General features: G+C 37.6%; 1 long non-coding RNA gene across 6 annotated transcripts in view; it reads right to left on the bottom strand.

The window, feature by feature from the left end:
• Positions 1-24,909, bottom strand: part of LOC108314593 — a 180,369-nt gene that overhangs the window by 71,214 nt on the left and 84,246 nt on the right. For 4 of the 6 annotated variants that reach the window (XR_005202623.1, XR_001829556.2, XR_001829559.2 and 1 more), the window contains one exon: positions 17,065-20,022. This is a non-coding gene — a long non-coding RNA (uncharacterized LOC108314593). Of the gene's footprint in view, positions 1-17,064; positions 20,023-24,909 lie in introns of those variants that run through there. The other 2 variants (XR_005202624.1, XR_001829557.2) reach the window with 2 other exon arrangements.

The following is a 24,909-nucleotide window of genomic DNA, read 5'->3' as shown; positions in this document are numbered from 1 at the left end:
GCACCACCTCCCAAGGGCTTCAATGCAGTTGCTATGGCAACACTATATCTGAGTCAGAACTATTAACAATCACCATGGCAACAAGTGTCTCACTTGCCATTTCCAGAAACTCATTGCATTTGGACTAGAATCATCACACCATGAAAAAGGAGGTGGAGTTTTCCTCTGACTAGGAAACAGAAATACTTTCTCCAAATAACTTATCCCAAAAATTTTCTATAAAATAAAATTAAAGGACTTATAAAGGAATCATGCTATCATCAGTTAATTATCCTTTTTTCTGAAATATTAACTTTGATTAAAACAAAGGACAATGTTAATTGATATGGTAGATTTACTTTTTTCCAATATGATCCAGTAAAATCTTTGGTATGAAGAACATTATCTCCTATTTTGTAAATTCCAGTAACTGTATGTTTTATCTCTCTTGCCTGGCCCTTTCTTTCTATGCTTAATTTTCCTTCTTTCACTCTGTCAGACACACTTCTGAATATTTAGCAGAACAGAATTCTTTAGAGGGTTGCAGATCACACTTGTCAAGTTAGATGCAACAGAAAGCATCACACATATTTCTGGAATTGTACTAATAATAGGATGTGTGGTGCTCTGTGGGATGTAGTCATGGTGGGGCTTGAGGGCCATTTTATTTCCCTTCTTCCCTTAAACACAAGATGGTAAGATGGTAGAAATGGTCAGTGTCCAGCTTCATCTAGATTGTGACCTCCCCAAGGGACTGTACACTAGAGCAGAATTGAGACATGGCACTGCCAGTCTCTAAGACTTACTGGCTCATCTTTGCTCTTGTATCACCCTCCCTCTCTAGATGTCCCAAGGCACCTCTGCACCCTGAGTCTAGCTCCCTCATCATACCATGTCATATCAAACAATGACATTTTCTTGGGATTTTTCGCCTGGATCAGAGTTTCTTGGGCCAAGTAAATTTGCCTAGTAGCTTTCATAATAGGTTCGCACATGCACTGACAATAAAAAGGTGCAAAAAGAAAACAAACCTTCATGGAACAAAAGCCAATTTAAATCAAACTACAGATTTATCTCTCTTTCTTGTCTAAGTATCTTGCTTAATGAAAACCAGGATTCTGTGTTCTTAAATGCCCTTTCTTCTGTCAGAGCTTACCTCTAGCAGCATGAAGGCAGGCTCCAGAACAAGCAAATTTCAGTGCAGAGAACACCACTTCAACAGTGATGGGAGAAGGGAAATGGAGATGACCTTTCTTTTCACTGTGAACTTTGGTTATTCGGCTCTTCCTGCCCAGTATTTATTTCAAATACAAGTAGGTGATGGGGCAAAGCAGGCACAACTAATGTGTCTCGCTGATCCAAAGTAAAAAGAAATCCTTAAGGAAAGGCTCTCCAACTTGCTGTTGAGAGGTAAAAATGATTCCAATGTCAGGATGATATTATACAGAGATCTGAGTGCTCTCTTGTAGGACGGGGCAAACAGTCATTCAGAAAAAAAGAAAAAATGAGAAGAATCTCATTTTATAAAGAACCCAAATCTGAGTCTCCCACAGTGCTGCCCTGTCCCTGGACTACCCAAGAAAATGGGAACTAAATATTCTCCAGAAACTGGAATTGACATTGGGATGTTCACTTTTACAAAGTTTTCTCTTAACTTCTATAATTTATCTACTGGCTGCCTACTTGTTAACTTTTCAGTAAATATTTTCCATGTTCTGAATGAACTCAAACTGAAGGATTTCATTTTTCCAGAGGTTCCTCTGGGAAAAAAAAAAGCAAAAAACTGGAGGCCTTGTGTCATTGTGTGGATAGTCAAGGTAAGTGTGCACCTACTTAGTAGTCAATGTAAAGTGCTTCAGCTGAGATGCTCACACTCTGATGGGTATTTGCCACGACTATTTGTGTATCGAACTGTAAATAAATAGCAGCAGCAGCACTAGGTTTGGATTCAAATCCTTCTCCCTCCCTTAACTAGCTGTGAGATAATATATGTGACTTGAGCGCACTGCACCACATTTTTTCATCTTGGAAATATCACTAACAGTAATACCTAGTTCACAGAATTATTTTGATGATTACGTCAACCAGTATACATGAAGCACCTAGAACAGTGCCTGACACTCAAAAAAAAAAATTATTACATTACTATTGGATTCAATTTGGCTATATGCTTATTACTTGCTACTCAGAGAAATATAAAAGATTTTTATCTTAAGGATTGCTTATTAATTTTATGTATTAATTCATTCACTCATTCAGCCAACATTTATCTCTGAAAAGCAGTCAAGATGTAGACCCTGCCTCATAGCAGTTATAATTTACTCATGTTAAAAGGACTAGCAGGGAAGGGAAAGCACTGCAAATGGTATTTCAGTTTCATAACCAAACGAGAGATTTTCCCAAATGGGTGCGGTGACCAGATATTTATTTTCTAGTGTGAACTGCTCTCCTTCTCCACCACCATTTTTAATAGGTAAATATACCCACAAGCTTTTGTACTCCATTTGTGAAGCAATAGTATAGATTGTCCCAATACTGCCATTAAAATTGCCTAGTATAAAGTGTGTGTTACTCTTGACTATAAAAGTTCCCTATAGACTGGAACTTGGCAAACATTGATTAAGTTGGGCTGTTTTTATTTTAGGCTCAGAGGGAGGCAACATGCCCTAGTGAATCAAGCTGTTTTGAAGTCAGATGAGACTTCCCATTCCAATGCCGACATTAAGAGATGTATGTGGAAGGTTCCTTGGTTTCTCCCCATTTGAAAATAGTGGAGAATGGTTTGTCTCCTATACTTTATTACAATGAAGGTAGTAAAGGGTTAAATGTTATGAAACCTAATTCTTATTTTTTGTTTGCTTTTATTTTTTATTTCCAACTTTTAAGTGCCCATGCAGGATGTGCAGGTTTGTTATATAGGTCAACGTGTGTTATGATGGCTTGCTGCACAGATCATCCTATAACCCAGGTATTAAGCCCAGCATCCATTAGTTATTCCTCCTGATCCTCTCCTTCCTCCCACACCCTACCCTCTGACAGGCCCCAGTGTGTGTTGTTCCCCATCATGTGTCCATGTGTTCCCATCATTTAGCTCCCACTTTTAGGTGAGAACATGCAGTATTTGGTTTGCTATTTCTGTATTAGTTTGCTAAGGATAATGGCTTCCGACTTCATCCATGTCCCTGAAAAGGACGTGATCTTATTTCTTTTTATGGCTATATAGTTTTCCACAGTATATATATGCCACATTTTCTTTATCCAGTCTGTCATTGATGGTCAATTAGGTTGAGTCGGTGTCTTTGCTATTGTGAATAGTGCTGCCATTAACATACATGTGCATGTGTCTTTATAGTAGAACAATTTATATTCCTTTGCATATATACCCAGTAACGGGATTTCTGTGTTAAATGGTATTTCTGTGTCTAGGTCTTTGAGGAATCACCACACTGTCTTCCACAATGATTGAACTAATACATACTCCTACCAACAGGGCACTGTTGTTTCTTTCTCTTCACAACCTTGCTGGCGTTTTTTTTTTTTTTTTTTTTTTTTTTTTAGCCATTCTGACTGGTATGACATGGTATCTCAAACTGGTTTTATTTCTCTAATGATCAGGGACAGGATTTTTTCATATGTTTGTTGGCCATATATATGTCTTCCTTTGAGAAATGTCTGTTTATGGTCTTTTCTCATTTTTTAATGGAGTTATTTTCTTCCTGTAAATTTATTTAAGCTCCTTATAGATGCTGGATATTAGACCTTTGTCAGATGCATAGATTGCAAAAATTTTCTCCCATTTTATATGTTTTCTGTTTACTCTGTTGATAGTTTCTTTTGCTGTGCAGAAACTCTTTAGTTTAATTAGATCCCATTTGTCAATTTTTACTTTTGTTGCAATTGCTTTCTGCATCTTTGTACTGAAATCTTTGCCATGCCTATGTCCTGAATAGTATTGCTATTTAGGCAACAATGATTTTCTTTCAGTGTTTTTATAGTTTTGGATTTTAAACTTAAGACTCTAAACTATCTTGAGTTGGTTTTCGTATACGGTGTCAGGAAAGGGTCCCGTTTCAATTTTCTGTGCATGGCCAGCCAGTTCTCCCAGCACCATTTATTAAATAGGGAATTCTTTCCCCAATGCTTTTGTCAGATTTGTTAAAAATCAGGTGGTTTTAGGTGTGTGGTCTTATTTCTGGGTTCTCTATTCTGAATCCTAATTATCATGCTGTCTCAGAATGTGAACCTGGAAAAATATTGGTTTGACTGCTTTCTTATTCCACAGAATAAGAGCAAGCAAATATAATTAATTTAGCTGATTTAGCCACATGCAAATAGACCTAGTAAATATCAGAGATTAGACTTTTTGGCAAATTACCCTTCTAAAAGGATCCAGACATGCTTGGCCACAAACAAAGAACAAGTGAATAGAAAGGACTGCTCATCTCCTGAGCTACAGTTCAAATATTTTATTCTGTTATTTGTACATCACTATCAATTTTTCACAAATTTCCTCCTCACAGCAATTTACAACTTGAGGAAAGAAACTGCTTTGTGATACGCTTGACTTCCATTGCTGCTTTCAAGGAAGCTAATAGCAAATAGCAAACAGATGTTTCTCTTCTCTTTGCCACTTCACTGCTCCCCACCCAACACCTATGGCTAAAGTCCTCTTTGGCAGAGGCCATCCTGTGTAAAACATAAAATCAGCTACATTACTGGCCTTAAGAAGCAGTGACATCATTCAGGTCTACTGTGACCTGTGAAATCACCTGGTTACTGAAAGTGAACAGTGATTCTCAAAGAAAAGAATTCTACTTTTCTCCACAAAGTCTTCTCAACCATCTTTTTTTCTTCTTTTTTTTTAGACAGGGCCCTGCTCTGTTGCTCAGGCAAGGGTGCAGTGGCACAATCTTGGCTCACTGCAGCCTCAACTTCCTGTGCTCTTCCTGTGGGTGTGATCTTCACACCTCAGCCTCCCAGGTAGCTGGGAGATAGCACTGTGAGCTCTCCACAGACATGTTCCACCATACCTGGATTATGTTTTTTTTTCTTTTTTTTGAGATGGAGTCTCACTCTGTCACCTGGGCTGGAGTGAAGTGGTGCAATCTCGACTCTCTGCAACCTCTACCTCCCGGGTTCAAGTGATTCTCCTGCCTCAGCCTCCCAAGTAGCTGAGATTACAGGCACACATCAGTATGCCCAATTATTTTTTTATTTTTTAGTAAAGACAGAGTTTCACCATGTTGGCTAGGCTGGTCTCAAACTCTTGACCTTGTGATTCACCCACCTCAGCCTCCCAAAGTGTTGGGAGTACAGGTGTGAGCCACTGTGCCTGGCCGATAAATTTTTTTAAAAAATATTTTTGTAGAGATGGATCTTGCTATATTGCCCAGGCTGGTACCAAACTCCTAGGCTCAAGTGACCATCCCACCTCGGCCACCCAAAGTGCTTGGCCTCCCAAATTACAAGTATGAGCCACTATGTCCAGCCTCTATCTTCTTTCTCATAGAACTTTCTAGTTTGTCTGGCAACATCTTCAGAGAAGCTATGTGCTCTCTGTGGGCAGAAACAGTACCTTATGTTTGATTCCCTGTAGCAGCTAAAATAAAAAACTGTACATCCTAGTTAAGAAATATTTTGATCTTAGAGTTCTGTAAAGACAAAAATGATGTTTTAAAAAATTACTTTTAAGCCAGCCTAACTCCCTGGTTGTTGCTTGGATATTGACAAGGAAAACCATTCTCCCTGGGCACAGTAGGTGCAGTTTTCTTTGCAAACTTCCCTATTGATTATAGGTTACGTTTTGGGTATACATTGAATCGAGATTCCATTAGTGATTTTTATTTTATGTATTGGGTCTTATTTGGGCCAAAAAGTACAGGTGGCTCAACTCCAACCTAATTAATCAAACTGAGGAGATAAAGTAGAGAAAGACCTAGAAACATAGCCAGAAACCAATATTTTGAGATCTGGAGATTATCCTTATGAATTACGCAGTTTGAATATTTTAATTCTTTATTGAAATTGACCTTCTTACTACTAAAGAGCTACCCAAAACATGGTGGTTTCTCTGACTCTCTGCTCTGGTTCAGTAGTAGTTATCTGTAGCATTTCAGGTAGAATTCAAAAACTGTATTAATTAAGGTTCTTTGGTTGCTAGCAACAGAAGCAAAGTCTACTTAATTTGAGCAAGAATTGTATTACTAGGAAGCTACTGGACAATGTACATGATCATAAAAAAGACTGATGAAATAATCAAGAGCCAGGTAGCTTCTGAAGGTCTCAGCGGTATCTCAGTGGACATCCTCTTCTAGAATGATTGGACTCTGCCTTTTGTTTTGTTTGTTTTCTAGGATAGTGATTAGCTACGTTTAAGGTACATGTTTGTTGCTTGCCTGTAATGGAGCAGTAAGAAAGAGATTTTGACAGAAAGAACCTCAGGAAAGCCCATACTTCCAAAGAGACAGGACAGGTACCTGAATTCGCTAATCCACCAAGACTGTACTCAATGCAGGAAGAATCCACTCCCTCCTACCCCCAAAATAGCAAAAACCTTCAAGAAATTTGGAAAAGGATATTGGATGCCTCAGAACAACAAATATTTACTACCACCATCACCCTCCTTTACCTTCCGCTATAGAGGCATTCTTGATTTATTCTCTCCAAGCCTGTAAGACCTTAATTTTAAAAGTGGGGGAAAATATGTGTGTCTGCTGTTTAGAACCTTGCTAATAAACTTATCCCATCAGTTAGCCTAATTTTCCCAGGATATTGTATCCATATAAACTTCTAAAATAAAATTTCTGCCTATTCTTTTCTATCTCTATGTAGCACAGCATGTAATCCAGGTGCTCAGTTTAGCAACATTTTGCAACATTGATACTATCCCCACCTAATTTGCTGAGAATATGAATATAAGCAAAATGACACTGGTGGCTTTTAGTATTTTCCAAGCTTAATAAAGGAAGAAGGATTCTGTAAAATTAACATACAGTTGTACTGCAATAAGAAGCTGAAGCAACTGGCTGTGCAAGGTTTATAATGTCTGAACTCCCACCAAGCTCCTATCATCTCTCCACATGTCTCCTGGTCATTGGGAGCCAAGTTTAGGATTTATAAAAATCAGGGCAATGCCTTTCCTGGTCATGGTACCTGTAAGTGAACAAATGATTAAGATGACCTACTACTTACTAAATTAGCATGATTAGTAGCTGTCATCCAAAAAACATGCCAGAGAGCCAAGATAGTACTTGCATTCATACAAGACCTTAAAATAAAGGTTCTGCGTGTCCATGTTCTGGTATTCCTCTCCAATATTTACATGTTATAATATGACAACATAATGTATATTTACTCTGATTACTAGGTCATTTTCACTTCCCAGCTATTTGGCTGATTAATTGCCATTCACTGTGTTCCTAAATGCTAAATAATGAACACGCTGGTGCTGGTGGAAGTTGTATGTGCCATTTTAGCACTGTGCCAGGAAAAGAAGCTGGGCATAGGGTCCCAACTGCAAGGCCTTACATTGTACTGACCAAAGCGTAAGCCCTCATTTATCCATTCAACATTTTCGAAGTTGTAGCTGCAGTTATGTATTTAAATCACTGAAATAATAATTTTTGTTATTTATTATGCCATTGCTTAGCCAACAAAGTCCAAAAGATCCCAAATTATCTATGTTTTAATTGCTTTCCTATAATGAATATGCAATTCTGATCATTGCCAACTCCTTCTTCTAGGCTGTAAATTTATAGGCCAAATATTGTTTATGTTGGTTTTAAATTACTTCAGATGTCTGTATCAGCTATAATGAACATACTTCTACCCTTTAAGAAACCATCATTCTCAGCAAACTGACACAAGAACAGAAAATCAAACACCACATGTTCTCACGTATAAGCGGGTGTTGAACAATGAGAACACATGGACACAGGGAGGGGAGCATCACACACTGGGATCTATAGCAGGGAACCAGGGGAGGGACAGCAGGGGGTGGGAAGTTGGGGAGGGATAACATGGGGAGAAATGTCAGATATTGGTGATGGGGAGGAAGGCAGCACATTGCCATGTATGTACCACATTGCCATGTATGTACCTATGCAACAATCTTGCACGTTCTTCACATGTACCCCAAACCCTAAAATGCAATAAAAATATATATGTGTATATATACACATATATATGTATATATGTATACGTGTATATATATGTGCATATATATACACATATATATGTATATAAAGAAAGAAAGAAAAAGAAACGGCATTTCCTGCCCAGTAAAAACCCTTGCCTCCTAAACTCCAATTTTAGATGCATCCTATCTGCAACCTTCCAGGTCTAGGCATAAAAAAAAAAAAAAAAAAAAGAGAAAGAAAAAAGCTGAGAATATCATGCCTAGCTTTGTTTCCTGAGGTTTGAGGTGAAGATCAGTAAGAACGTTGGCATTATCTAATGAGTTTCATCTGTCAGACATAGGTTTGCAGAGTCATGTGGAATAAAGAAGTCAGAGTCTGAGGAGTTGAAGCAGAGAGATGAAATCATGTTCCTCTGTTAATAAATCTCTATGCCCACTTGGTTTACTGTAGCCTTACCTTCTGTTCAGAGTGTTATACTGACAAGAGGACTAGTAAATAAAGGGAGACAGGAGGGAGAGAACCAAAGCCAGGCTTGGTGTTCTGCAAGTTTGTTCAAGGTAGGCTACAGAATGTATAGTCAGACCCAGTGCTTGTCCCAGGGGTTTACAATTTAAATTTGGCAATCATTGCTGGGAGCTAATTACAGGTGTTCCATCAAAATCTACAGGGAAGTTTGGGGGTTTCTGATTATGGATATAGAGGTACCTTGGAAGGAAAATATAATAGAATTTTTTACAGTCATAAAGGAAATGAGAGATAGTAAACAAAATATATGTGTGACATAATACTTATTCTTGAGTTTGTCAAGAATAAGTATTATGTCACACATATATTTTGAAAAGTTAAAAAACAAGTAATGCCACTACCAGTGATAACAACAACAAAGTTGTTGTACAGCACTATCTTTTACAACTTCCTCATTTTGTCCATGCTTTCTACTTTCATGTTAACTTTTTCAACAGGATTGTCTTATTTTGACATACAGATTATAATTACAAGGTAGCATCTACCACCATTCACTCCATTTTGGACTCCAAATATTTCTGGTGGGCTTAGGTTTAACCCTTTGTTTTTCTTTATTGTTATTGGTTTTTCAGTTTAAAACTTCACGGAAAGATAACTGGGCTTGAGTAAGAACATCAAATTTCAATTCTTTTCTTACAAACTAAACAAGACAAACGAAAACCCTTTGGGCCTTAGCATCTTCATTTGTAGGATAATATCCACCATGCCTAGTTTACAGGATTATTTCAGGAATCAAAAAAGATAAATATAAAATATACTTTTGCAAAGCATAGTATCAATGGGAGTTGATATTTTTTAATATATTTTTCTGATTTTAGATGATTTGGAAAATAAAGAAATATAAAAATGAACAAATTTCTTCCTTGGACTGACAGCTGTTAAGTCATGGCTAGAAAGTCCAATTCCTCATTTCTGTGTAGATGTTTACTTCCCTCCACTAAGGTGCCAGCACCTCTCACATTCTTCTCTTGATTTCTGATTCCCTAAATCTAGAAAACACATGGGAAATGGCTGAGTATATTCCCAGCATATACTGCTACCAAGATTCTTTCTACCTTCCTTTAAGGATTACATCTTCCAAGATGGAATGTGCCACATTAGTCTACATACACAGATACTTCCTGTTCTGATGTTTCATTGATTTCTGGATGCTGTCTCAGAATGGCTGAGGAAGGACTGCTGGGAAATTGTGATGTCAATTAAAACACCACAAAAAGCAGCATGCCGTCATGGATACAATACCTTTGATTTACAGCAGGCACAGATTCTGGTAATTGATGGGTATCTTTCTTCAAAACTTCTCTTGTCTGGTTCAGCCATCATGTTGTTGGTTGGTTGGCTGGCTGGTTTTTCTCCTTCTGGTTCCATTTGCATTATAAGTCATAGCAAGGGTTCCCAGACGTAAGCATTAAAAAGTTATTTAGTGTCAGTGTGTGTTTGAGTTATGTCTTCATCCTTTCCTGTGCACTCCGTATTTTATCACCAAATTATGAGATGTGATATTTTAATTAATAAGCAAAAGTCTTGCATATTGATGCAGAAGTGTTTTTTATCCATTGATTTTCATCCTAACATAACTGGATCTGTAATGCCACAGCCTCTTTGTCCATGAACATCCTAAGTGATACCTGGACAGTATAGCTAAAGACAGTCTTGGAGTGGTAGATAAAAGAGAAGAGCAAACACGAGATTCTTAGCAACTGCTCAAAGACCCCTAATACAGCACCCTGTGCTAAACTCCTGGCTCACATTCCAGAAGGAGCCAGTCTGAGTACCCTCTGTAATACCTGGCTCCATTTTCCACATGTACTCATCTACCAGGTTTTCTGGTCTGAAAGAGGAATTTTAGAGCAATAAAAGCAGTGAATGGTGAAAGGCCCGATAATTATGCAGAAGGCAGGATGGATGGTGGTGGGGAGCCAGCACAGGATGAGCCCTTGTGAGCACTTCTGTCTTTCCGTGAGTAGTGGGAAGAGTTCAATCGCATTCATCAAAGATTAAAGTGCTTTGAGCTGCACCTCCAGAGCACTTGGAAAGAGTTGTTGCCTTCTCCTCTCTCATCTAGAAACAGATTAAGATTTTCCATCTATCTATTAATTTTCTACATCTGGTACAGTTTTTACAACTTTCCACCAGAGCATCCTCTTTAAAAAGCATTGGTCATTCCCAGACATCTATTTCTCTTTCCCTGAGGAGGCTTTGAGAGGCTTGACGGTCAGAAAGAGGAGAGGATACAGTCAATCTGTGAAAAATGTGAAGATAGGTTTTGTTTTAAGAATCCCTAGTTTCCTGTTCGTATATCTGTAGAAATGGTTCTGAAAATTAAATGGAATGAGTTGTGGGAGCAAACATGAGTTATTCAACCCTGAGAGAAAGTGTGAGCCAGGATCAAGTTCAACTCAATTCAACAACTATTGATTGACTGCCTAGGATGTGCTATCACAGGGTTACCAGGCTGAAAACCAGAAAACCCACAGTGAGGAGACTGATAAAGGCACTTCTGTCTGTTGTACTTGGTGTTATCTGTTATACCTGAAGCTTGACCAACAACTTAACTCATGAATTGGAAGTTTTTGTGAGTTTTACTTCACAGTATTCATTCCCCCTATCCATTCTAATAGGATACTGCTTTTTCTCAAGAAGCATCCCCTCGCATTCCACCCAAGACATCCAGATAAAACAGATTCTATCTCCAGTAACTAAGAAAGGTATGTACCTAGGCTAAGGCGATCAATATAACATCTTCCCCTAGCTACAGTGAATGGTTCAAGGAAGAGCACATAATGATATTAGAGCCAATCTAAGCTAATCATGAGACTATTTTCCAGAGTCACCACGAGAGAGACACCCACTCTATGCTAGAGTTTCTGAAAGTAGATTAAAGGCCTGAAACTGCTGGCAGCCATATTGCCACTAAAAAAAAAAAAAAAAAAGGGTGCTGAAAAAAAGACTTAATACAGAGTAAAGCAAAAACAAGTACTAAAAGGTAAAATTGTAAAGACAGTTTAAGCCCCAACTTTTCTTCCTTTCTTTTTTTTTTTCTTGGAAGGCAAAAAGAGGTTTTATTTTTTACTTTTACTTTTTTATGTTACTTTAAGTTCCAGGATACATGTGCAGAATGTCCAGATTTGTTACATAGGTATATGTGTGCCACAGTGGTTTGCTGCACCTACTGACCTATCCTCTAAGTTCCCTCCCATCACCCCCCACCTCCAACAGGCCCTGGAGTGTGTTATTCCCCTTCCCGTGTCCATGTGTCCTCATTGCCCAGTCCCAGTTATGAGTGAGAACATGCAGTATCTGGTTTTCTGTTTCTGTGTTAAGTTTGTTGAGGATGATGGCTTCCTGCTTCATCCATGTCCCTGCAAAGGATATAATCTCATTCCTTTTTATGGCTGTGTAGTATTCCATGGTATATATGTACCACATTTTCTTTATCCAGTCTATCATTGATGGACATTTGGGTTGGTTCCATGACTTTGCTATTGTAAATAGTGCTGCAATAAACATATGTATGCATCTGTCTTTATAGTAGAATGATTTATATTCCTTTGGGTATATATTCAGTAATGAAATTGTTGGGTTAAACAGTATTTCTGGTTCTGGATCCTTGAAGAATTGCCATGCTGTCTTCCACAATGATTGCACTAATTTACGTTCCCACCAACAGTGTAAAAGCATTCCTATTTCTCCATAGCCTTGCCAGCATCTGTTGTTTTTTAAATTTTTAATAATTGCCATTCTGACTGGTGTGAGATGATACCTTACTGTGGTTTTGATTTGAGTTTCTCTAATGATCAGTGATGTTGAGTTTTTTTTCATATGTTTGTTGGCCACGTAAATGTTTTCTTTTCAGAAGTGTCTGTTCATATCCTTTGCCCACTTTTTGATGGGGTTGTTTTTTTTCTTGTAAATTTGTTTAAGCTCCTTATAAATTCTGGATATTAGATCTTTGTCAGATGGGTAGATTGCAAAAATTTTCTCCCATTCCATAAGGTGCCTGTTCACTCTGATGATAGTTTCTTTTGCTGTGCAGAAGCCCTTTAGTTTGATTAGATCCCATTTCTCAGTTATGGCTATTGTTGCAATTACTTTTGGTGTTTTCTTCATGAAGTCTTTGCCCATGCCTGTGTCCTTAATGGTATTGCCTAGGTTTTCTTCTAGGGTTTTTATGGTTTTAGGTTTTACAGTTAAGGTTTTATTCCATTTTGAGTTATTTTTGCATACAACGTAAAGGAAGAGTCCAGTTTCAGTTTTCTGCATATTGCTAGTCAGTTTTCCCAGCACCATTTATTAAACAGGAGACCCATTCCCCATTGCTTGTTTTGTCAGGTTTGTTGAAGATCAGATGGTTGTAGATGTGTGGTGACATTTCTGAGATCTCTGTTCTGTTACATTGGCCTATATATCTGTTTTGGTACCAGTAACATACTATTTTTGATACTGTAGCCTTGTATTATAGTTTGAAGTCAGGTAGCCTGATGCCTCTAGTTTTGCTCTTTTTGCTTAGGATAGTCTTGGCTATACGGGGTCTTCTTTGATTCCACATAAAATTTAAAGTAGTTTTTTTCCAATTTTGTGAAGAATATCAATGGTAGTTTGATGGGAATAGCATTTAATTTATAATTTACTTTGGGCACTATGGCCATTTTCACAATATTGATTTATTGATTCTTCCTATCCATGAAGATGGAATGTTTTTCCATTTGTTTGTGTCCTCTCTTATTTCCTTGAGCAGTGATTTGTAGTTCTCCCAGAACAGGTCCTTCACATCTATTCTAAGTTGTATTCCTAGGTATTTTATTTTTCTTTCAGCAATTGTCAATGGGAAGTCATTCATGATTTGGCTCTCTGCTTGTCTACTGTTTGTGTAAAGGAATTCTTCTGATTTTTGCTCATTGATTTTGTATGCTGAGACTTTGCTGAACTTAGCAGCTTAAGACGTTTTGGGGCTGAGATGATGGGATTTTCTAAATTTAAAATCATATCATAGACAGAGACAATTTAAATTCCTCTTTTCCTATTTTAATACCCTTTGTTTCTTTCTCTTGCCTGATTGCCCTGGCCAGAACTTCCAACACTATGTTGAATAGGAGTAGTGAGAGAGGGCATCCTTGTCTTGTGCTGATTTTCAAAGGGAATGCTTCCAGTTTTTGCCCATTCAGTATGATATTGGCTATGGGTTTATCATAAATATCTTTTTATTATTATGAGATATCAATACCTAGTTTATTGAGAGGGTTTGTTTTTGTTTGTTTGTTTTTTGAGATGGAGTCTCACTCTGTGGCCCAGGCTGGAGTACAGTGGTGCAATCTCAGCTCACTGCAGCCTCAACCTCCTGGATTCAAGCGATTCTCCTGCCTCAGTCTCCCAAGTAGCTGGGATTACAGGCATGCACCATCACTCCAAGCTAATTTTTGTATTTTTAGTAGAGATGGAATTTCACCACACTGATCAGACTGATGTCAAACTTCTGACCTCAAGTGATCCACCCCCTCGGCCTTCCAAAGTGCTGGAATTACTGGTGTGAGCCACCATGCCTAGCTAATTGAGAGTTTTTAACATGAAGGGATGTTGAATTTTCTCAAAGGCCTTTTCTCCATCTATTGAGATAATCACGTGGTTTTTGTCTTTGGTTTTGTTTATGTGATGGATTACATTTATTGATTTGCACATGTTGAACCAGCCTTGCATCCCAGGGATGAAGCTGACTTGCTCGTGGTGGGTAAGTTTTTTGATGTGCTGCTGGATTCAGTTTGCCAGTATTTTATTGAGGATTTTCACATTAATGTTCATCAGGGATATTGGCCTGAAGATTTCTTTTTTTTTTTTTTTTTTTTTTTTTTTTTCCCGTTTTTTTTTTTTTTTTTTTTTTTGTTATGTCTCTGCCAGGTTTTGGTATCAGGATGATGCTGGCTTCATAAAATGAGCTAGGGCAAAGACCCTCCTTTTCATTTGTTTGGAATAGTTTCAGAAGGAATTGTACCAGCTCCTCTTTGTCTGGTAGAATTCGACTGTGCATCCATCTGGTCCTGGCCTTTTTTGGTTGGTAGCCTATTACTACTTACTACCTTAATTTCAGATCTTATTATTGGTCTATTCAGGGATTCAACTTCTTCCTGGTTTAGTCTTGGGAGGATGTATTTGTCTAGGAATCTATGCATTTCTTCTTGATTTTCTGTTTTATTTGCATAGAGGTATTTATAGTATTCTCTGATGGTAGTTTATATTTCATTGGGGTCAGTGGTAATATCCCCTTTATCATTTTTTATCATGTATCTTTGATTCTTCTCTCTTTTCTTCTTTATTAGTGTAGCTAGTGGTTTATGTATTCTGTTAAGTTTTTCAAAAAAACTGCTCCTGGATTCATTGATTTTTTCGAAGGAGTTTTCATGTCTCTCCTTCAATTCTGCTCTGATTTTAGTTATTTCTCATCTTCTGCTAGCTTTTGGATTAGTTTGCTCTTGCCTCTCTAGCTCTTTTAATTGTGATGTTAGGATGTCGATTTGAGATCTTTCTACCTTCCTGGTGTGGGCATTTAGTGCTATAAATTTCCCTTTTAACACTGCTTTAGCCGTGTCCCAGAGATTCTGGTACATTCTGTCTTTGTTCTCATTGGTTTCAAAGAATTCGTTGATTTCTGCCTTAATTTCATTATTTACCCAGGAGTCATTCAGGAGCAGGTTGTTCATTTTCCATGAATTGTGTGGTTTTGAGAGTTTCTTAATCCTGAGGTCTAATTTGATTGCACTGTGGTCTGTGAGACTGTTTGTTATGATTTCAGTGCCTCTGCATGTGCTGAGGAGTGTTTTACTTCCAATTATATGGTCAATTTTAGAATAAATGCCATGTGGCACCGAGAAGAATGTATATTCTGTTGATTTGGGATGGAGAGTTCTGTATATTTCTTTTAGGTCCATTTTATCCAGAGCTAAGTTCAAGTCCTGAATAATTCTTGTTAATTTTGTCTCATTGATCTAATATTGACAGTGGGGTGTTAAAGTCTCCCACTATGATTGTGTGAGAGTCTAAGTCTCTTTGTAGGTCTCTAGGAACTTGTTTTATGAATCTGGGTGCTCCTGCATTGGGTGCATATATATTTAGAATACTTAGCTCCTCTTGTTGAATTGTTCCCTTTATCATTATGTAATGCCCTTATTTGTCTTTTTTTGATCTTTGTTGGTTTAAAATCTGTTTTCTCAGAGACTAGAATGGCAACCCCTGATTTTTAAATTTTATTTATTTATTGCTTTCCATTAGCTTGGTAACTATTCTTCCATTCCTTTATTCTGAGCCTATGTGTGTCTTTGCAGATGATATGGATCTACTGAATATAGCCCACCAATGGGTCTTGACTCTGTCCAATTTGCCAGTCTATATCTTTTAATTGGGACATTTAGTCCATTTACATTTAAGGTTAGTATTATTATGTGTGAATTTGACCCTGAGATCATAGTGCTATCTGGTTATTTTGCACAAGAGTTGATGCAGTTTCTTCATAGTGTCATTGGTCTCTATATTTTGGTGTGTTTTTGCAGTGGCTAGTACTGTTTTTTTGTTTGTTTCTATATTTAGTGCTTCTTTCAGGAGCTCTTGCAAGGCAGGCCTGGTGGTAACAAATTCCCTCTGCATTTGCTTGTCTGGAAATAATTTTATTTCTCCTTTGCTTATGAAGCTTAGTTTGTCTGGATATGAAATTCTGGGTTGAAAATTCTTTTAAGAATGTTGATATTGGCCCCCAATCTCTTCTGGCTTGTAGAGTTTTTGCTGAGAGGTTCTCTATTAGTCTGACAAGTTTCCCTTTGTAGGTGACCTGGCCTTTCTCTCTGGCTGCCCTTAATTTTTTTTTTCCTTCATTTCAACCTTGGAGAATCTGACGATTATCTGTCTTGGGGTTTTGGGGTCGATCCTCTCATGGAGTATCTTAGTGGTGTTCTCTGTTGGCCTGTCTTGCTAGTTTGGGGAAGTTCTCCTAGATAATATCCTGAAGTGTGCTTTCTAGCTTGTTTCTATTCAGCCTGTCTCCTTCAGTTACTCCACTCAGTCATAGGTTCAGTCTTTTAATAAAGTCTCAATTTCTTGGGACTTTATAAAAACTTTGTTCATTCCTTTTCATTCATTTTTCTCTAAAAAACCACCTTAAACTTCATATGGAACAACAACAACAACAAAAAAAAAACCCCAAGAAAAGCCCTCATAGCCAAGACAAGTCTAAGCAAAAACCACAAAGCTGGAGGCATCACGCTACCTGACTTCAAACTGTACTACAAAGCTACAGTAACATGGTACTAGTACCAAGACAGAGATATAGACTGATGGAACAAAACAGAGGCCTTAGAAGTAATGCCACACATCTACAACCATCTATCTTTGACAAACCTCACAAAAACAAGCAATGGGGAAGGGATTCCCTGTTTAATAAATGGTGTTGGGAAAACTGGCTAGCCATGTGCAAAAAAACTGAAACTGGACCCTTTCCTTACATCATATGCAAAAATAACTCAAGATGGAATACTCACCTCCCTCCAGCTGTATGCAGTAAGGCATTAATCAGATTCCAAAAGAGATCAGTAATTCTACTCACCTGGTATAAAAGATCCTGGGACAGTATCAATCTCTTTTTGTAATAGCATAAAGCCCACCATTTCAATAAATCCACTGTTCATTACAGAGTGTTTTCTATGTGCCAGCCACCATGCTGAAAGCTTGATATGCCAAACATTTCATTGAAACCTCACAAGACCCTATTATGAATACTATTTATTACAGGTTAGGCAAATGAGCTTTCTGCAAATTATGCATTTTGCCAAGGTCAGCTAGAAATGGAGACCTGGATTTTTAATCATGCCTGTATGATTTCAAATTCTGTGACCTCAGTCACTATATTATTTTTCAGTTCATCATTTTCTCACAATCCCATCCCTTGTCCACCATCATGATTACCAGAGCTCAACAGACTCTGGAGCCAACTAACTCAATTTTCTGAGATTCTAGCCCTGTTCTTTCCCACACTGCCCTCTTTCCTCACCTCAGCGCTAGGATTCCCCAACTCCCCAAGTTCCCAGGATTCATCTCAGGAAGCAACTACCCAAAGAGATTAAGCTTCAGTGCAGGAAAAGAAAAAGAGAGCATACGAAGAATCCTCAAGTTCTTTTTAACTGATATGTCCTAAAACAAATTCTTTAAACCATTTTCCTCTTTAAACCAACTTCTCCTCCAAAACAGGTAGCAAATCTCAAGTTATTGGGACAGCTTCTTCAAATGTGCTATACAATGAATTACAAACTTCTTCAAATTCCTCCTTCAAGATTATTCCTTTCTAATTCTACTTATAATATTTATGGTTATTACCTTCTCTCCTTATTGTGAGTTCTTCCTACCCTGTTTCTATGTCTCTGATTTCTCACTCTCTGATTCCCCTTGGAGAGTAAACTAAAAGAGTAAACATTTTGTCCCATTACTTACCATCTCAAAAAATTTTATCTGCTCCCAGTATTTGCTGAGTAGACTCAAAAATTTTAACATAGCTTCCAAGGACTTGCATAAACTGGTCTCTGCCTACTTTTCCCTATCTTTATCTTTCCACTTTCTAAAGTATTAGAAAGCTATTCTAAAGTATTCTGGTTGCTGGCCCCTGAACTCAGCTTGCTTTCTCAACTTCATGATCCTTCATGATCCTATTCACATTGTTCACTCAACATGAGATGTATTTTCACTTGTCTTTGTCCACAGTGATCCTATTTTATTCTGAGACCCAGATCACATTCCCTTTGTTCTGAAACCCCAACAAGAAATTGCTCCCCTTCCTCTGAACACCTGAGGTGCTTACCAACATCACTATATCCTTGCTATTTGTCCTATATTACCTTGTACTGCAGTTATGGGAGTAGGTGTTTCAACCCTTTCACCAAGTATTAAATTTTAAAGAGCAGGACTTTCAACTTACACACCTTTATGCCCCACTGCAGCACCTGGCCTAGTGCATTGACTATAAATGATACTGACAGATGCACTGAGTAAATGAAATATATGAATAGGTAAAAATGCTAGGTTAGTCAGTATCTAAGATGGCCCCAAGGATTCTAGCCTCCTGGTATTCATGTTTTTGTGTAGTCTCCTTCCACACTGAATAATCAATAAAATATTGCAAAAATGATAGAATGTGACTTCCAAGGTGAAGTCATTAAAGATATTGTGGCATTCCAATCATATGAAGTGGTTCACGTGGTGGGAAACTGACACCTCCCACCAACCACCAGCACACACTTGGTTACTTGAGGGAGTCATCGCAGAAATAGATTCTTTGGTCTCAGGCAAATTTTCAGATGGCTGCAACAACAAATGACATCTTTACTACACTCTTTTGAGAAACCCTGAGCCCGAATCACTCAGCTAGAAGTTGCCAGAGATAATGTAAGTCTGTTATTATTTTAAGAATCTAAATTTTAGGGTAATTTGTCACAGAGCAATATGCAACTAATACAGAAGCCCATTGTAATAGCTATAACCACAGGCATTAAAAAGTCCAAAAAACTTCCACTGGGTTTGAGAAAAAAAAAATAAGAACAAAAATGAGAAGTTATAAAGAAATAAAAGACTTCAAAAAAATGAATACCTGAGCTGTGCATGTAAGGTATTTCTGTTGCTAGAAGACTTTGAAAGACTGCTTTCAGTCTCCAGGTCTCTGTGCATGTTTCTGATGTGTGAGTCATAATCTTGAGGTATGTTTGTAATCTTAATGATCAAGCATACAGTAAGTATTAATAACAATCATTTCCTTAGCATATCTATGTGCTAGAAACTGTTCTAAGACCTTTCCAACAAGCCTAGAATACAGGTACTCCTATTATTCCCATCTTACAGAAAAGGTTACTGAGTCCTACAGCAATTAAGTTACTTGCTCGAGGATTCAAAGGTGGTAGTTGGCAGACTGATTTTGCATGCACACAATCTGGATTTACAGCTTATACTCTGAATCATTATGCAACATGAAACATCGGTCTTCCTTTAAGAATTGACATTATATCCAACATTTCACAGAAATCATTTAAAGTATTAAAAATTAGGTTTATTTAAAATTAGTGAGTGTAACTAATTCATGGATTGGCTCTAGCAACACTCACTTGGTTACAAGACCTATTCACCTTGCTTCTTTTGATAGTTAAAACCATGAAGTAAAGCTGAAAGCTGAGAAGCTATCTTATTCTATACACTATCAAGAGACATTCTTAAAATCTTGAGTGTATTTACCTCCAGCATAGTGGGATTTGAAGCATCTTTTGACTCAAGTTGGGTGCGTCAAACAGTGATGTTTGAATCCAGACTGCAATTGTTGATTTTCTAAGTACGATAAAATCCATTTTACTTTTTTTGTTGAGGTCTAGAAGGAACACGGCAAATAAAAAGAAAAGTATAATTTAAGGGATATTTTCATTCGGACTGTTTTCAGAAGCTGTTCAAAATCTTGAGGAAGATATGAAAATCTCTAAGACCCTGTCCCCAAGAGGGTACACTTCCCTCCCCTTCCCTCCATCGCTACTCTCCTAAGCTAACCAGTTTACGTCTCTTTCCATATTTTTCCCTATTCCCACACAAATATTTGCAATCAGAAGTACTATATGTATATATTCATTAATCCTACCTGGGTTGCAATGCCTTTTTAATTTATAGGCTTTATTTTAAAAATCCATTAATTTTAAAATTTTCAATCATCCTCCCTAAGTTTGTTCTCCTTCTCCTTCCCATTGGTTAGGTGTTGATTTTCTGGTTGTTTACCCCACATTTCTGAGCTTTCCACTCATGATTTCTCTCTCCGTTTTTACCTTGTTGAGATAGATGTCCTACCATTGGCTCTCCCAACTCACAAACTCACTTTTAATAGTTAACTATTTTCTATTTTGGCAATATTTTAAAAAATATTTTCTTTTTATAAAGCATTGTTTGTAGTCTTGTCACATCTCTCTGAGTTTTATTATCTCTGTTTTCAAAAGCATCCTTGAACTCGTCCAACAACTTTAGTGGAAGCCATCTGTCACAGAGCTTACCCAGGAGTCTTTCTGTGAATGCCTTCTAGTGCAGATCATTTTTGTGTTTTCCTGCTTATGGTTTCATGCCTTTTCAGCAGCCACAAGTCTAGCTGTCAATGTGTCTTAACCAGGGACAGACCACCAACTGGGGACTCGATTTAGATTCAAAGGCAAACAAACACCACTTATTACAGAATGATTTAAAAGATAACCTCTTCTGGTCCATTTTGTTTCCAAAAAGGAGTACGTTACAAATAATTTTAATGTTTAAAGGCAATTTATTATTATTTCAATGTGGTTTGGGGACTCATGAGTTTTTAAATGATATAAATGTTGTTAAGAGAAATACGTTTAGTATCTAACTATGATTCTGTAAACGGTGGTAAAACTAGTTGAGTCACTGTGGCTCATGTACACAATGAATTAATGTCACTAGCTCAGGATATTGCTCAAACTGACCTTTTTCACTTATAAAATCCTTCTAACCAAATAAGAAAAAAGTTAAAAGCAACCTGATGACATTTAAAAACATAAAAGGAATTATCAACCTTTATCATCACTGTGTTTGTAGAGAAGAATTTTATTTTCTTTTTTAAAGTGCCATCTAACCCTGTTTTTACTAAAAATACCAAAAATTAGCCAGATACGGTGGTTCGCACCTATAGTCTCAGCTACTCCAAAGGCTGAGGCAGAGGAACTGCTTGAACCCGGCAGGCAGAGGTTGCAGTGAGCCGAGATCATGCCACTGCAGTCCAGCTTGGGCAACAGAGCAAGGCTCCATCTCAAATAAATAAATAATGAAAGTGCCCTCTAATAACCTACGATGGATTGGTATTTAAAAAAGAAAAAGGAAACAATGAGGGTCGGACGCAGTAGCTCATGCCCATAATTCCAGCACTTTGGAGGCTGAGGTGGGCAGATCACAAGGTCGAGATTGAGATCATCCTGGCCAACATGGTGAAACCCCATCACTACAGAAAATACAAAAATTAGTTGGTGGTGTGACACCGGCCTGTAATCCCAGCTACTGAGGAGGCTGAGGCAGGATAATCAGTTGAACCAGGGAGGCGGAGGTTGCAGTGAGCCGAGATCACCCCATTGCACTCCAGACTGGCGACAGAGCAAGATGCTGTCTCAAAAAAAAAAAAAAAAAAAAAAAAAAAAAAAAAAAAAAAAAAAAAAAAANAAAAAAAAAAAAAAAAAAAAAAAAAAAAGGAAACAACGAAGAAAAATATCTCAACCTGGAAAACTTTGCCAGTCCTTGCACAGAGGAAATCATAGCCTGTCATTGATCTGTATGAACATTTCAGTTCCAAACTGGAGCACTAGGCTGCATTGTTCCTTATCTCCCAGTATGCTAAGAAACCAATTATGTTAAATAATATTGCTTTAAGGGATTTTTCAGAGCTGCTGAAAACAGATCTGTGCACTAACCTAGGACCTTAAATGTCAATATTTAGTTGCAGGATTCACACAATGTTCAAAAACATAGTTTTATTTAATATTATTTTTTCAAAACATATTAAACAATTAACATTTTACAACAATATTTTTTGTAATCCTCTGGTGAACAGCAGTTGAAGAATACAGCAGGTTAAGCAATAAAATAAAAATACCAAATAGTTGCTAAAGCAATATTTCATGTAAAACATAAGGCTCTTATCATATCAATCCAAATGAACTTATTTAACTGAAGACAACCTTTAATATAACTATCAATCAGATGGGTTTGATATTCAGTTCTTCCACTTCCCACACAATGCAAAAAGCTTCCCACACATTTCTCTGACTCACATAAATAATAAATTGTCCTTTGTAAAGAGATGAGCCTTTATTGTTGGATCCCTCAATCAAAATGGAAAACCACATCCCCAGGCAAGAAAGAGGTGCACTTCAGGAGATATGGGATTTAAAACAAAATTAACGTTGCAAAATAAGAAAGACAAGATTGAAATACGTATCAGGACAATAATATCTAAAAAGCTTAACATTAGCAAGGGATCCAGTTAAAAAAAAAAAAAAAAGCTATTTAAAGCATGTGTGCAGAACTCACCACTGGCAGCATTTCCTCAAAGAAAGGGGAAAAGCTTGATCTAGTCAGGGCACTAACCCTAATGGTGAAAGCTCTGGACTCTATGCCACTGAAATTGCTGTGAAGATCTGAGCCACACATTGTATCTGTTGTTGGGTCTTAAATATTTTTCATTCAAGCCTTCTCAATATTCATCCATAGAATCTATGTCATAATGAACCCAGAAGCACGAACACTTCAATAGCAGAGTTACTAATAGATGATATCCAATAAATATTGTGTATTTCTTACATTTTCATTATGCCAAGAAAAATAGAAGATCTCTGGAAAGCATAAGGTAACTATTGACTTATTTAAGAAGCTTCGAGGTTGATGGAAACATGGTCAGTTCCTCTCTACCTATGTTCTTCATTGTCTGCTTTCCTCTGCAGCCTTAAATAGGAAATGGGCTGAAAAAATTGGTAAATAAGAGGACACACACAGCTTCATTTCCAAGAGTTGAATATTTTGGAAGGAATTAGAAAAGGCCTTCAGTTTTCTCTTGGACAGGTATTGTTCCAGGATTTTGAAGATATCAGATACAACTCAAATATCCACACCCTCATCCATTTTACTTTGGCATCAAGGCAAAGGTCTTATGACACTGCATTTCCTCTAATTCTCAGTGGTGTATGAGGCCAAAATTGTAATATACAAACCCAGGTTTCAGCTGGAAGATGAAAATGAAGTCAGTGAGCTTTTTAGTCTCTTTGGTTTTAGGCCATTCAATATATTTTGTTTAAGTGAAGGACTTCTCTTAAATTTCTAAGACAATATATGTCCAGGCAAATAGGTCTTTGGAGTTTGTGTTCAAAGCTCTAGCAATAACAGTATGTTAATTATCCTTGATTTGTCTCCTCTATGGAAAAATTTTGGGGGACTTTCTAGGTTAGAGTAGCCAGTAAAGATCTGGATGTAGAAAATCTGGGTATCTTGTCCAAATACTATCATAATGCTGGTCTTAGTCGTGTAAAGGCATAGCCACTTGTTCATCACGTTGCTATGACTCTGCTGTTACAAAAGTACAAACTACACTGTCAACATTTGAGCAATATAAATCCTCTATGAGTTGTGGGTTGAGTCTACTATTGTCTTTGCAGTGAAACTAGTGGGTATGCATTTAAGTAGTTTCTACCTGGATGGAGAACCACTCTGTCTCTGTACCTTTTGCAGAGTAGGCAGACTTCCAGGGGTGATGTTTTTTGGCTAAGACCACGAGGCTTAAAACCATGAAACTTTAAAAACCATACCAGCATTCAGTTTTGGAAAGGGCCAGGCTCAAGGGGACAACTTTAATGTCAATGTCAGAATTCACTCCTCACAAGTTCTGGAGATCCAATGACCTCTACCAACCTAAGTTGATTCCAAAACAACCTTGTAAGATCTAGTTAGGACAAGGATTTTCAGAGCCTCAAAGTAATTCAAACCCCTTAAAGTTATCCTCCAACTTTTATCTTTTGAGGATGAGTGTGACTCATGGACAACTTGGGCCAAGAATATCTTCTGGATTAGTTGTGGGTTCTGTATGCATTACCCATACCTGGCCCTGCCAACTACCACCACCAGCTCTGAAGATCATGCCTCATGTCTATAGCCATGAAACTTTATCTTCTGGGGATTAGTGAAGTCTCTGTAATTTTTGCATGACAGTATATTTTTAACTAAAACCATGGTGGCAAATCTGTACCTTTTTAAGTTATACAGAATATATGATAGTCTTCTTTTTAATTATTAATTATTATTATTATTATTTGGGACAGAATTTTGCTCGTTTCCCAGGCTGAAGTACAGTTGCCTGATTTCGGCTCACTGCAACCTTCACTTCCTGGGTTCAAGTGATTCTCCTGCCTCAGCCCCCAAGTAGCTGGGATTACAGGGACCTGCCACCACACCCAGCTAATTTTTGTATTTTTAGTAGAGATGGGGTTTCATCATGTTAGCCAGGCTGGTCACAAACTCCTAACCTCAGGTGATCCACACACCTCAGCCTCCCAAGGTGCTGGAATTACAGGCATGAGCCACCGCACCCAACCACATGATAGCCTTCTTGACAACAGTAGGACAACTAAGAAAATGGTCACATTAGCTAACAATATGCCCACAATCAACTTAGCCTTTTCTAGAAAGTCACATAATTGCCAATCTCTTCCTGATACCACCTTCTCCACCT

The sequence above is a fragment of the Cebus imitator genome, unplaced genomic scaffold (assembly GCF_001604975.1).
Source record: "Cebus imitator isolate Cc_AM_T3 unplaced genomic scaffold, Cebus_imitator-1.0 Scaffold157, whole genome shotgun sequence".
NCBI classification, from domain to species: domain Eukaryota; kingdom Metazoa; phylum Chordata; class Mammalia; order Primates; family Cebidae; genus Cebus; species Cebus imitator.
The sequence above is the reverse complement of the archived record's forward strand: the minus strand, read 5'-3'. Positions and strand labels throughout refer to the sequence as shown.